Here is a 15,543-nt window from a genome sequence, read left to right on the forward strand (position 1 = left end):
TTCTTAATGATGCGCGCAAATGGGCAATTCAAACCCTTATAAATAAATCACTGCTTTTACAAGAAAACCTTATTGGGTAATAAACAAGCATTTTTTGCTACACATATTTAAAAATCTCTTTTTTATCTTGAATATTATTTTAATTTCTATCATGCTGTATCAAATGAGGTTGTACTCATAGGTTAGGTTAAGTAAAGTAATATTAGGTTAGATTAGGTTTATGTTGAATTATTTAATTTAAGGATTGGTTATTTACATTAGATACGAGTACGTGGGTAGTATGGTTATAAAGATAATATTCAGCGATCACCTTGATATATAGAGAGGTAGCTCGGCAGTACGTTTGTCGCTCTGAGTATGAGTGATCGCCCTTAAGAGAGTATCCTTCTAACTTTAATGCACGTTAGAGCACCATAGTCAACACTACCAAAAGTGGACTCGTGGGTAGAACGATCCCAAAGATAAAAGCGATTTTACTATCTTACCCCATAAGACTTTTTAGTATTAAAATGGGTTTGAAATCATTTTTGAATAATATTTTAGAAGTTAAAATAAGAGAAATTGTTTACTTTATAAAAAAATCTTATTTTCAATTTTTACAAAAATATAAATTAAATTCAATGTTTTTGATACTAAAAGGGAAGATGTTTTTCGATAGGACTACTCGATATGGCACGATAAAAGCACCTTTAAAAAATACAATTGAGGAAACAGTTGAAGAAAAAACTCTTCAATGAAGGTCCACATATAATATAAGGGTTTGAAAATGTATGATGAGATGCTTGAATGTATGAAGAATGAAGAGTCTGAAAGAATTTAAAAATTAATGTTTTGTTTACTGTAAGGAAATGTAAATATATATATATATATATATATATATATATATATATATATATATATATATATATATATATATATATATATATATATATATATATATATATATATATATATATATATATATATATATATATATATATATATATATATATATATATATATATATATATATATATATATATATATATATATATATATATATATATATATATATATATATATATATATATATATATATATATATATATATATATATATATATATATATATTTATAAATGTATATATATATATATATATATATATATATAAATATATATATATATATATATATATATATATAAATATATATAAATAAATATATATATATATATATATATATATATATATATATATATATATATATATATATATATATATATATATATATATATGTATATATATATATATATATATATATATATATATATATATATATTTATAAATGTATATATATATATATATATATATATATATTTATATATATATATATATATATATATATATATATATATATATATATATATATATATAAAGATGATGTAAATTAAGTGTAAATAATAGTTTACATTTCTTTTAATATAAGCTTACTTAAGACATAAAATTAAATAAAAAATAAATAAATAAAAAAAAATATTTTGACAAAACATAAATAAGGTACTTCTAAGAGCTGGTTCAAAAAAGAGGATGTTAGACAAGAACGTAGCAATATGTAATGACAAAATTCGTGCTATAAAGTTTTCGTGCAAGATGAAAGCAAACATTAGGTGTATGAAAATAATGTGTTCATTTTGCATCACTTGAGTTTAGATGTATACTCGTATTTCCAACTAGCATTGAATGCAACGTATAAATCAACGTCTCGTGGAGACTCGCTTGCTTTTCTTTGAAAATTTCACATCAAAGGACAACTCCTTTCATAAGCTATTATCATATTTAACTACCTTCCAGATTCTGTATGAACATATAAAATGTGGGTCATTTTTAAATGACCGGATCAATAGGAAACATTAATTTTAATTGATTGAGTGACTGAATCTCAATTTTATGAATCTTTTCACTATTGCTGAATTGTTCTCTGGTTTACTGAATCACAAATTCGTAGATTCACTGATAAATTGTAGACCTAAGGGTAAAACATAAAATGAAAAGATAGCTACAAAACGTGAACGATCGAATTTAAAATCAGAATTCAATAAGGATTATTATAAAAGAAATCCTTATTTGATTCCTTTTTTTGGGATTTAGTTTTTTACATTGGAAAAACATCGCGGAAATTAAAAAAAAAATATCCAAATAATATCTTAATAATAATTAACATAACTAACTAACCATCACGCCGCTTCCCCGCAGGGGTAGGCAGAGAGAATAGAAACCACGCCACTCTGTCCTTGCAAACATTCTTCGCCTCTTCCACGTTCATGCATCTCCTCATACATACCCGCCGATTGTTACGACTCCTAACCTGACCACTTTCAAGCATTTGGCATACTTGATCGTGCCAAGTTTTTCTCGGTCTTCTTCTGCTCCTTTTCCCAATTACATTCGCCTCATAAATTTGTTTTACCGTTCTTTCCTCACTTATTCGTTGTACATGTCCAAACCATCTCAACACACCTTTCTTAATTTTATCGATAATGCTGTCTCAGCTTTGCATTCCTTAGTTCACTATTCGAATATCTATCATACATCGTTTTGTCGCACATTCTTCTGAGAGATCGCATTTCAACTGCATTCAGCCTACTTTCATCCTTCTTTTGCCAACTCCGATTAATATGAATTTGCCAATTATTTTTTAATCTAAAGACCATAGTTAACAATATAGTTTTTTTTAACGATTATCTCAGTGCTGTAAATTAATGATATGATATAAATAAAATATCCAAAATATTTATATTCTTTCACAATGCTCATCCAAATCATATATTTTTACGCTCTCGTTGTAACGGAGTAGAAAAGAGCTTCTTTCACACTCATATCCTTCAACGACCCAAAAAACAACAGTATAACACCCTCCATGATTCTATTTATATCATAGAGACTTGATAGGAAGGTTGTGATATTGATAAAGAGGTGCTGAGGTTTTTCAAACAACGGGAATAAACCCATCGTAAACAAGGAAATGAGACGTTCGTTGGAAGTGTTTATTTCGAAGCATAAAGATTCTGTTGACTTTTTGACAGGATTCTATTATTTTCATATTCTAGCCAACAAAATTGATATATGGCATTGAAGAAAGAAAAACAAAATCTTAAACACTGAGCAATAAACAAAAATGAAAGAAAATATATTTTTTTCGTTGTTTACATTTGAAGCCTTCCAAAAATTGATTCTTTAAAAAGAATCTCATATTACATTATTAAAATCTCAACAAAGATGATGAAAAATATGAAAACCTAGAAATTCAAAGGGTTTATGACCGGTCAAAGGCTGGTTAAGTGTTTACCATACACACGCGCAACATTCACCATTCTACCCATGATTGACAACCACACTGCTCGAATATTTGGAACTCCTACATATTTTATTAATCTCATGACACTGTACATGACACTGTACATGACACTGTATGACAGACCCATCTATGTTGGATTGAAGAAGCCATAATTTATCACAGACCTTTTTACTTAGATGTATGCAAGATCCTAACCGGATATTTTTGCATACTGAAAAACGCCTGAACACACGACTATAATTTATTTTTTTAATTTTTTTATTTTATTTTATTTTATTTTTATTTTATTTTATTTTCATAATATGTACATAGATACATTCAATATACATATTCATTTCATATATACATTTATTATACGTATTACGGCTCTTTAGGCATGGCCTGTGTTGAGCCGAATACTAACATGGTAATACAAAATTTTAAATTTTTATTTTTTTTTATTTTTTCATAATATTTTTTTTTAATGATTAGATTATAAACATAACATACAGGAGATACAAAAATAATTTATAGTTTAAGGTTTTTCAATGTGATAATTACACCTGGACTTTAATTAATTCACTTTCTACCTTGTCCCTTCCAATGTTAAGCAACCATCGACGGACACTGTTCTTAAAGACCTGATCACTCCTGGAAATCTTAATGGTTTCGGGCAGCAAATTAAATATTTTTGGAGCAATGAATGAAAAATTGTTTTGAGCAAAACTTGTTTTAACGGCTGGGCCAATATAGTTTTTATTTAATGCTGCCCGGGTTCGAATAGTTTGTTGCGTTCTTACCTTTTCCATTTTATTCCAGAAGTGAATCAGTACTTCCTTGACGAACAGTTGCCGTACGTCTAGTACCATGTAGCTTGTAAATTGTAAATTATGCAGGTAATTTTCACTTAGGTGTAATGTATTTTTACATGTAAATTAAATCCTTTGTGAAGCAACCTAGGTTTGTGAACAAGTATTTAGACATTCAAAATGCTGAAAATAGAAAAATCCGGTCGAATAAAATCAAGATTTATCCTAAATACATAATAAGAAAATATCATGTTTTCAGGCGTTTCCAAGTATATTAAAAATGCGAGTGTGTTCAAATACTCATTCACAACTCTGGGCTTCTTCACTTTGGAATGTTGTATTTTTATGTAAATTACTCCTAAGTAGATAAACCCAGATTTGTGAAGAAATATTTGGATACACTCAGAATGTAATAAAGCTATGCTTTTCTGCCACACAATTATTATAGAATAAAAAACAACGAAATAGTTTTTTCTACATAAGTTTTATTTGACTTAATTTTATTTGAATTAAAATTCATCTGGAAAAAACAACAAATTTCTTATTTATTTTATAAAATGCAATCCCTCCAAGAAATGTCAGTACAAAACATAAATTACATAACATTTGATGTGACATAATTTGAATATTATTTTATCATAACACAAATGTCTCGATTTTACAACGAATAAGTAAATCCTTTTTATAAGGTTGTCAGTCATCTCAGAGGATTCACAGTGTAAACAAAGGATGGCTGTTTTCTTTTACCTGAAGGAGAACATAATTTTCTTTCCTTTTATTCCATTTTCCCATTATTGTTCGTTATTATTCGAATAAGGGATGTAATTTGTTTCCTTTTGCCGTTTCAATCGACAATAAGACTGTCTTCTATGTTTCCTCTCAAATACGACTTATTTTCCGAGAATTTGATTTGATAATGGAATAACGCTATTTTTGAGCTACGCATTTCAGTATTATTTTAATGAGTTTGTTTTTATAAGAATAATATCCATTATTTTTACCTAAAGGTAAAAATAATGGATCCTTCAAAAAAACAATAATGAAAATAATGCTACTATTTCCACTCTGCCCCATTCCCTCTCAGGGAAGGCAGAGAAGGTAAAACGCCACACTTGTCTATGCTGATATTTTATTCTTTATTTTAAATTATTTTGCATTGTACAAACATGACATAAACTCAAATACAAAAAAATATGAATAAAATATAAATACAAAAAAAGATCCCACAAAGGTATGGCCTGTGTGTGGGTAAATTTGGGGATAATGGCAAAAATGCAATAGATATTAATAGAAGTAGAATTAGAATAAAAGTGTTAATATAAAATACAAAATACTTGAATATCTGAAAACAAAAATAAAATAAAACAATTTAAAAAAAAATAATTAAAAAACGTAAAAACATAAAAAAGATGAAAAAGTAAAAAATTAGCAAGCATGTACTTCATAAGTGATACGTCTACAAGAAAAAGGGGATTAAATCTGTCTCTTCAATAAACAATCCAAGCAAAATTTTAAATCTAAACAAACTTACTCTAAACAAACAGTTTTGGAGCTATGAAATATATATATACACTGTAGTTTCCTTCACATCCATGCACGCCATACATGCCATCCGGTTGGGTAGACCTTCGACAATACAACTTGTTATGATAATACAACAACCATCACTCCGTTTCCCCACAGTGGTAGACAGAGGGTGAAACGCAACATAAGTCTGTCCTGATATGCACTTTTAGCTTCCTTCACATACATACTTCTAGTCACACATGCCTTCCGGTTGGGTAGATCTTTGACAAAAATACATTTAAATATACTACTCCTACTATCACACCGTTTCCTTATAGAGGTAGGGAGAAAGGATGGAATGCCACACTTGTCTGTCCTGGCACACTCCTAGCTTCCACAGTCTAGTCTAGTCATCATATGCCCTCCGGTTATGTAAACCTTTGGCAAGACCAGATTTTAGGTTTTAGTTGATTTGGTCATATCAAGTTTTTTATTATGCTCTCCCGATAATAATAATTTTAGATAATTTGCAGCGCCTCATTTTCATATTTAAAAAAAGGCAAACAAATACTTGGATATTAGCAGAACGTCACAAAAAACCAAGAATGGTTACAAAACATCAACACACAAAAACACGTATAAATTATAAAATATGTCTTAATTTTATGGATAGCAAAATCAATTTTATTTACTTCGCGAGTACGTGTATTTCAGTGCGTTTAATCAAAAATCCTGATCAAATAAAGGTGTGAGCGAAATCTCTACCCGATGTAACAATGGATCGGTTAATTATTGAAATTTGTTGAGGCAAGCCTTTTTGGGCCTTTTTTTAACAGCCCCTCCAAATCCCAAGGGTAGAAAATTTCCAGGTTCTCGATTATTTACTGAAGCAAAGATTTGCCTAGAGAGAATTTTTACTAGACAATCACACATTTAGCTTTTACCTAAACTAATTCACTTAAAACTCTCACGGTGACTGAGAATAGTAAACAAATAAATAGCATATTAGTATATCTTCTTTATACACTTTTTTTTAATGCATCAAAACTAAAAAACTTGCTAACCATCACGCTTCTTTATAAATAGGTGATACATATTTATATTATATCACCCTGGACTTGTCATTGAAAAACAAAACTGATGTATTTGTTTTTATGTATTGGACGATCAAAAAATATTATGAAAATGTAACATATAAAGAAGCTTTTTATTAAGCTTTTTATTTTTTTGCTTAATAAAAAGCTTCTTTACATCTCACCAATAGATGTCTCTAGTGAAGTCCTAGTGATTCATGAACAAGGTTTCTAAATTGGTTCATATATATAGAACTTCCAAGAATTTGAGTAGTGTGGTTGTCAATAATGGGTAGAATTGGTGAATGTTACACGTGTGTAAAGTGATCACTTAAACCAGCCTATGACGGTCGTAAGCCCCGTAAATGCCCAGACTTCCATATTCTTCTTCATCTTTGATGAGATGTCAAAAAATAATATGAAGAAAAAAACTCCTGTAATTGGAGATAATCCAGATTTTGTGAACAAGTATTTGGACACACTCAAAATGTTGTAAAATGTAACATTGTTTTAAAATCACTATAAATATTTTATTTTTACTTAATTAAAATGTCTACCGGTTTCGAAGCAAACCGCTTCTTTATCACGACTGATTAATATTAGTATTAATCAGTCTTGATAAAAAAGCGGTTAGCTTTAAAACTAGTATTATAATTATGTTATTATAAAATATATATAGTAATTTTAAAACCAAATTACATTTTAATTATAAAACGGAAAATCACAAAGTTAGTGCTTCATATATAAATTATATGATCAAAAAATACTTGATCGATATTATGCAGTACTCTATGCACCATAAAATCATAAGGTATGGATAGAGGACTTAAAAATTTGTCTTTATTTTTTTTTTCTTTAAGTTTTACGACCTCAGAGACATTTTCCTTGTTTTTATGCTGCAAAACGTTTATCACATACCGAAAGATGGAACATTTATATTTATTATAAAAGTTTTCTAATTATCCCCTGAAAATTTTCTAAAAACCGCTGTACAGTTTCTCGGGACACTTACGCCACTTTTATTTCATTAGCACTACAGTAAAACAAAAACACTTCCATAACTCCGTTACTTGTATAAATCTTGATTTCGTGAAAAGATATTATTATGGTCCCACAAAGCACAAAGTATTATACGGACTTTGTAGCTTACACGAGTTTAGTGGGAAGTATAAAGTCAAAAGCTAAAAGTGGAATGTAGAGTCGGAATATTGTATTATACCATGAACATTCGTACCAATTAATTCGTTCTTTGTACATTTCATGTCATTTACTAAAATATTTCTTTATGTGTGCTTTAAATAATTTAACATATAATTTATCGTATACAAGTTCTTATGGGTGTATTAAATTTAATTAACACTGTTTGTGGATACTTTATGAAGTCACATTTTATAAAAATAGTGCCTCAAAAATATTATTTCCAAAACATTATTGTAAATTTTATATAATATACGATATAAAAAAAGCCTTGATATTTATTGATAAATTTAGTCTAGTATTTATTCACTGTTTTATATTTTTTTAAAAGAAGAGTAGGCACTGCTTATGTACTGATGTGGAATCTTGCGGCGGTTGTAGATTAAACAAAATAACTGGAAGAAGTTATATTGTTTTCAATTTTATAAGACTGCTCTCGCACTCTCAATGATCAATTTTTTTGTTGTATATATTTTGAGTGGGGTTAAAGCTTTGTACAGCAATTGAGAATTAAACTTTGCAAGAATTTGTTAATGTCTCGATAAGAGATGACCTGTCATTGCCTGATTAAAGTGATCATGTTATGCGCTATGTTTCATTTACGATTCTTCTTATAAACAACAACATTACTTATTAAATACATAGTTGTAAACGTATAAACGTATGATAGGAACAATTCATATTTCACATACAAATTTCTGTGCTGCCATATGTGAGTTTTAGAGATGAAAACATTTTATTTGGTATGTACGATTATTGTTTTTTTTTTAATGCTAGAACAACCAGAAACATTCACCATTTAAATTTGTTTAACCATTCTTTTTTCACTAATTCGTTTCACATGCCCAAACCATCTCAACACACACGTTTCTTTATTTTATCGATATTGCTATTTTCAGCCTAATTTCCTTATTTCATCGTTTTTCCTGATGAGTGCATATTTTTATCTTCATTCAATTTAATTTTTGCTTTTCTTTTATCATGTTTCCCTATACTTTTTACCTCAAGGCTTGGAATAAAAATAAATACATACATAGGTAATCGTAAAAGTACTGGTTACCTGATGGCACATCTCTAAGTTTACCACTATAATCTTGCTACAAAAGTCTGAATAGAAATCTTTTGTCTCAGTACAATATAATGTAGAATCATTATTTCAAAGGGCAAATACAAGAAATACATAAAATGGCGGTCCTTTTGTAAAAGAATAAAAGCGATGAGGTGAACTTTATTCAAAAGTTTTGCATTGGAACAGGTGTTTTGTGCCTGAAAATAGGTTCAGTTACTTTTGTTTTCCGTAACAAATGTTTCCTTTAGATAAAGTAAATTCTTTTTGTACTCCGCTTTTATGAGACTCAGATTTTTTAACCTTATGTCTCCTGAAAGAAACCATCAGGATGTTGATAAAATGTGAGCTTTCAGTTTCTTTTATTTATTTTCTTAGATAGAAAAAAATTATAAAAGACAATTAAAACGAGAACTTTAAACAATAGTCTACAATTTTTGACTTGTAATCAAACTTTCAACAAGGACACCAAGTATCGTAATCTTTTAAAGAAATAAATATTCAATACAATCTTTACTGAAAAACATAGCTTATACTCACAATTCTACTCTTTTCTGGAGAGGCACAGCGAAACTAAAATTATAAGTTTGCCATATCGCTTACTCCTTTCAAGAACGTCATAAATCAAAAATCATCAATTTTCAGTTGCGCATGTTTTCGGAATGCCCAGAAAATGTACTATATTCCAGCAAAAGCGGCATATTTTTAACTTAATATTTACCCGCTACAGGGCAGAAAGTGTTGTTTTTACATTTTGAAGAAAAGGTATAGTTTAATTTTTTTTTAATATCCTAAATATTTTTCAAATGGAAAAAAATCCTCCAGGTTTTAGCTAAAAAGATCTGTTGCACAGTAAAAAGTTCAATAAGTGGCTTGATATTTATTTTTAATACATTGTATTATATTTTTAAACTTTAAAAACGTTCTCCTGAAAAATCAAGTTTTTTGATTTTTCAGGAGAACGTTTGAAAGGAGTTGGCGATATGTATTAACGTATAGAAATTGTATCAAATTGTTTTAACATTTTTTTAGTTAAATAAAGTTTTTGTTGAACCTGTTATCGTGTGAAGCAAGATTTATATTGATTTTGTTTGTTTCAGATAGAGTGTCTGGAAAGTATCGCTCTGCAAATCTGAAGAATCATCCTGGGACTACCATCTACTATCAGATATCGACATACAACCCACTTCATCTGAGGGGTGATTAACTTAGTGAGTCAGCCATAAAATTTTCCTCCTAATTCGCACAGCGATTTATTTAAACACTCAAATCCACAACAACAAAAATTTAGTTTCCCTTATACTCTACCTTTGTTTTCTGTACCTTTTTCGCTCGTTTATTATTTCCGTTAGTGTTTGATGAAAGTGAACTAATGCCTAAGATAGAGTCTGTGTAAATTTATTTGGAAAATTTCATCGAAGGCAAATGTTTTACGATACGTGTTCTCAAATTATTATTAATAATAAAAAATGCGTTGCCAAACTATTGTGCTATTAAAAACTCACTTATTGACTAATCATCAAGCCACTTGTCCGCAGGGGCGAGCAGAGAGAATATAAAGCCACATCAATCTGTCCTTGCACACAATCTTCATCTCTTCCACATTCATACATCTTCTCATACATACACGCCGATTATTTCAACTCCTGGCCCGACCACTTTCGAGTATTTGAAATACTTGATAATGCCATGTTTTCCTCGGTCTTCCTCTGCTTCTATTACCAACCACATTCACCTCATAAATTTGCTTAACCATCCATTCTTCACTCATTTGATTCACACGCCTAAACCATCTCAACACACCTTCCTTAATTTGATCGATAATGCTTATCTCAGCCTTGCTTTCTTTCCGTTTATAACCATTCGAACATCTATTATACAACGTTTTGCCACATTCATCTCGATCTTCTTTAATCCTTCTTTTGCCAACTCCAAGTTTCACTTCCTCACATTAGAGTTGGAAGCAGTACTTCATTACTGCCAGTTTAGCTTTTGCTGACAAGGTTTTTTTTTAACTGAGTTTAATGCACCAACACCATCATTATCAATCTTTTCATCCAAAGATTTTTTTCTTATGAAAAATCAAATGTAATTTTAACAAAGAAATTCATAATCATAATACACGAGGACATAACTAAATACATGTGGAGCAGATAAACACTACTTAATTTAGAGTAAGGTCCTGAATATAAATTGCCTATACCCAAATTAACCAGCCACATATATAAAAAAGAACCCATTCGGGGATCCAAAATAAATGATCTGAAAAAATACTTTATGGAAAAATATATATGTAGTATTTAATCATATTTTCTTATGTTGTTTTTACCTTATGTTTTTATATTTTCTCATTTTTTATATTTTCTCTTTTGTTTATTTGAAATAAGCTTCTTACCTTATGTTTTTCTCGTTTATTTCTTTTCAATATCATTCATATGCCTATTTATTATACCTGCAATTATTTTTAAATTTTGCCATGTATTATTTTTGGTAAATTAAAAAAAAATCTTTTCCTTAACTTTATTATTTGTGTTCCAGTCTTGTTAACCTTAATCCCATGTCCAAAAATGAGAAATAGAAATTACTCACCTGGAATATTATATAAATGACTTATGTATGTAATATGTTTTGAAAAATAGATAAATAAATTATTGACACCTGCTTACAATATCATATTTATTGAATCGAACAGTATGTGATAATAATTGCACTATGTGTTTCAATCCAGCCTTATTTGGTAATAATTAAGACAGAGTATCCACTGTTGCATATGTTTAAATAACCAGCAACACTATGCAGATTATAAATCACACTTTAATAAGTGATTGATTTTCCTTCGAGGGTTGCTAGAATTGGCAGGAAATTCTCTGTATCAAAGCCTTATAATTTACACATCTACTACAGGGTAGGACAAAATTAATTACCTTATCGAAAGGTGCTATAATTTTTGCAAATGACGTCGTACGTCAATCATATTTGACATTTGTGAACTAGAAAGCTGCAGTATAAAAACAGATTGTTAAGTCGGGCACAAATGTGTTTTAACACTGGCGGTACCCATTTGACGGATATCACATTTTCCACTTAACAGAAAAAATATAAAAGTCTAAATAAAGATTTCCATCACTCCATTCTTTTTTTTATTTAGTAAAAAAGTTATTCAAAAACTAAATCGGAATTTTTCTTCGCCACCCGAAATTTGTTTGTATACTGCCTCTGTTTAATTCACAAATGTCAAATATGATTGACGTACGACGACATATGCAAAAAATTATAACATCTTCCGATAGAGTAATTAATTTTGTGCCATCCTGTATAAGACCGCACACATAATGTATTGAATTTTTACCAACCTAACAATGTGGAAAAAAACGTTGAAACTTATGAATACAAACCAAAACGCTGTTTACTTTGAGCTACCCTACTTAACATTGATAAATTCTTACCAAACTTTTTTTAATGAAAAGTTTTATACTGATAAAAAATGTACTCAAATAGACTCATTGTCCAAAGGTCGGGAATTTTAGCTTTCAAATAGGCTATCGATAAATATGCAAAATATTGGGAAGTATTACGGAATTAAATATTATATATGCATGGAGTTACTCACTCATATACAACATCTAAATCTCTTCAGTTCTGAAATTCCTTTTTATAAGAGGGAAACAAAATTTTGATCCTTAAGCCTCGTGAAATATTTTACAGACAATTTACTTTGTTTATGTCAAAACGTATAACATACATATTTTTTTTCATATTGACAATGCTATTTTAATATCAATGGTGACTTAATTTCAGATGAAACATCTCATGCAATTTTTTTTAATAGCAAACTATTCTCAGTTACTATTCGAGAATCAAGGATATTTATGACAAATAATAATTTTTGTATGTATGTGATTATAATCCAGGGTTCGGACCTCACATACTAATAAAAGAGTTTCTGCTTAGTAAAAAAGCTTCTTTACATCTCACCAATAGATTTCTCTAGTGAAGTTCTAGTGATTAAAGAACAAGGTTTCTAAATTGGTTAATATATGTATGTAGAACTTCCAAGAATTTGAGTAGTGTGGTTGTCAATAATGGGAGAAATAGTGAGTGTTACATGTGTGTATAGTGATCACTTAAACCAGCCTATGACGGTCGTCAGCCCAGTAAATGCCCAGACTTCCATATTCTTCTTCATCTTTGATGAGATGTTAAAAAATAATATGAAAAAAACTCCTATAATTGGAGATAATCCAGATTTGTGAACAAGTATTTGGATACACTCAAAATGTTGTACCACTATTTCAAATGAAAAATTTTATTTCTTTTATTAAAAGATAATTTAATCCATTATTAAAAAGGATATTTTTATTTTCAAATACATAATAGTCAAATAAATTGCTGCCTTTGAAATATTTCCAATTCATTGGATTGAAATATTGTCTTCAAATTCAATAATTTACCAAAATGGAACAACGGATCAATCATTTTATTCATCTAAACCCCTTTGTTGGTTTAATCGGTGATACAAATTTGAATGAGTTATAATTGAATGGTCGCTAACATTAGAACAGATACAACGCGATATTAGGAGATATTTAAAAATCGTAATGTTCTGAAATGTCAAGGACCTTAAACCTGAATTTGCATAGATATTACATACCTACCCCTGAGCTGTACAATAACAAAGCAATTCCATCACTCGGACGTGCGAAAGCTACAAACAGCCATGGTGTCGTTTTATTCCAAAATCCTATGTTTCCGGTACAGCTCACTTAATGAAGGTCGATGGCTGTTTATTTGTAACTTCAAAGAGAAGCCTTGATATCTCAACAAAGATGATGAAGAATATTATAGTCTGGGTTTTTACAGGGCTGACGACCAATGATGGGATTCAAAATTTTCAAGAACCGGTTCGCCCTTTAGGTACTACCTCTACCCCCCCCTATAAAAACCCCCCCGTTTTTAATCCCTACCTCTACCCCCCGTTTTTAATCCTAGCGTCATCAGCTGCGTGGTTACATTTTCTTAAACAAGTTTGTACTGATGGAACTGGGTCCCAGGTATCTAATGGGAGACCTATCAAATGAATCGTCATCAAATTAGCTACATTATTAATATTAAGGCGACTTCTTTTATCTCCGATACATGATCTCAGTCGGAGGAAAATTGTGAGACAACAAAGGGTTAAGGATCGGTTCTACGTTATTGTGGTTAAATTTGTGATCATTATCTATTAAATGGTTAGCGAATTCGGAAAAATTATTATTATTTTTCAAACATAATTCATGTTTCCTGATTCTTATTTAAAGTTTGTCAAATATATAATTATTTTTTTAAAAAGAAAAATTGTTCTTGTTTTACCTGACTCCATCCTCCATTCTAATTCATCACTTTTGTAGTCTGTCGGAGTCAGCTCTACTCATCCTTAAGTTGTAGGTTCTTATTTCATAGACAACATCACTTAGGCTGTCTTCGAATCCTGTTGTCTTTCTGTTGCATTCATAAATTATTTGAAAAAAAATGAATAAAAAAATGGTTGACTGGACTAAATTAGATAACCGAAAATAAATTTATCAACTTATCACAATTAATTGCAGACTCTTAAAGTTATTTTATAGCGATGGTTTTTTTCTAATGTGACCCTTGGGATTGTAGGTTAGAAAGCACAGATTAATTTAATTGTCTGGAAAACTCAATGAATTTTAAGTAGTTTTGTAACAGGATAAACAAAATAAAGTCTCACTTCTTTTCCACATAAATCGTAGCCTAACCTCGATAAGGTGAAAATATGAAAGATGTCTATACTATTTTTATTTATATAACTTTAGTATTTTTCCTCTGAGATTGATGTCCTGATTTAAATTTCTAATGAATCAATTTTTTTTTCAACGGTGGTAATTCGTCATCAAATTGCTTATTAAATTAGTATCTTCACACGTATCTTATATAATTTTTTAACAGAATAACACGGGCATAAGCTTATTTTATATGCACAATTAAGTGAAGTATGGAGTTGGCAAAATAAGGGTGAAAGTAGACTGAATGCAGTGGAAATGCGTTCTCTCAGATGAATGTGCAGTAGATCGATGTATGTATAATAGATGTTCAATTTGTGAAAAAGGAATGGAATGAATGCAAGGCTGAGATAAATACTACCGAAATTAAAAAAAAAGGAATGTTAAGATGGTTTGGGAATGTGGATCGAATGAGTTGAGAAAGAAAATTAAAAGAAGTTTATGACTTGAATATGGTCAGTAATAGAAAAAAAAGAAGACTGAAGAAAATTTGGCATGTTCAAGTTTTTCAAATACTTGAAAGTAGTCAGGACATGAGTTGTTATAATCGGCGGGCATGTATGAGGAGTTTCAAAAATATGAGAGAGGCGAAGATTGTTTGAAATGACAGATTGGTGTGGCATTCTATTCTCTCTGCCAACCACTTTGGAGAAATTGGCGTGATTGGTGTTAGTTTTGGATGTTTTGTACCTTTTTACATGTTTATACAAAAAAAAGTCTTCTATTTACAATATTTAACATAATATGACATGATAATTTGATTTTTACGACATCGTGTTATTCAAAACAATATTT

General features: G+C 29.5%; 1 pseudogene across 1 annotated transcript in view; it reads left to right on the forward strand.

The window, feature by feature from the left end:
• Positions 1-15,543, forward strand: part of LOC148303420 (fat-like cadherin-related tumor suppressor homolog) — a 253,885-nt pseudogene that overhangs the window by 40,942 nt on the left and 197,400 nt on the right. The window contains exon 2 of the transcript XR_015838491.1: positions 10,063-10,173. The product of XR_015838491.1 is annotated as a fat-like cadherin-related tumor suppressor homolog (transcript). The remainder of the gene's footprint in view (positions 1-10,062; positions 10,174-15,543) is intronic.

This window comes from Brachycentrus maculatus, unplaced genomic scaffold (genome assembly GCF_059751285.1).
Source record: "Brachycentrus maculatus isolate JH-2025_06_01 unplaced genomic scaffold, ASM5975128v1 h1tg000369l, whole genome shotgun sequence".
Lineage (NCBI taxonomy): Eukaryota > Metazoa > Arthropoda > Insecta > Trichoptera > Brachycentridae > Brachycentrus > Brachycentrus maculatus.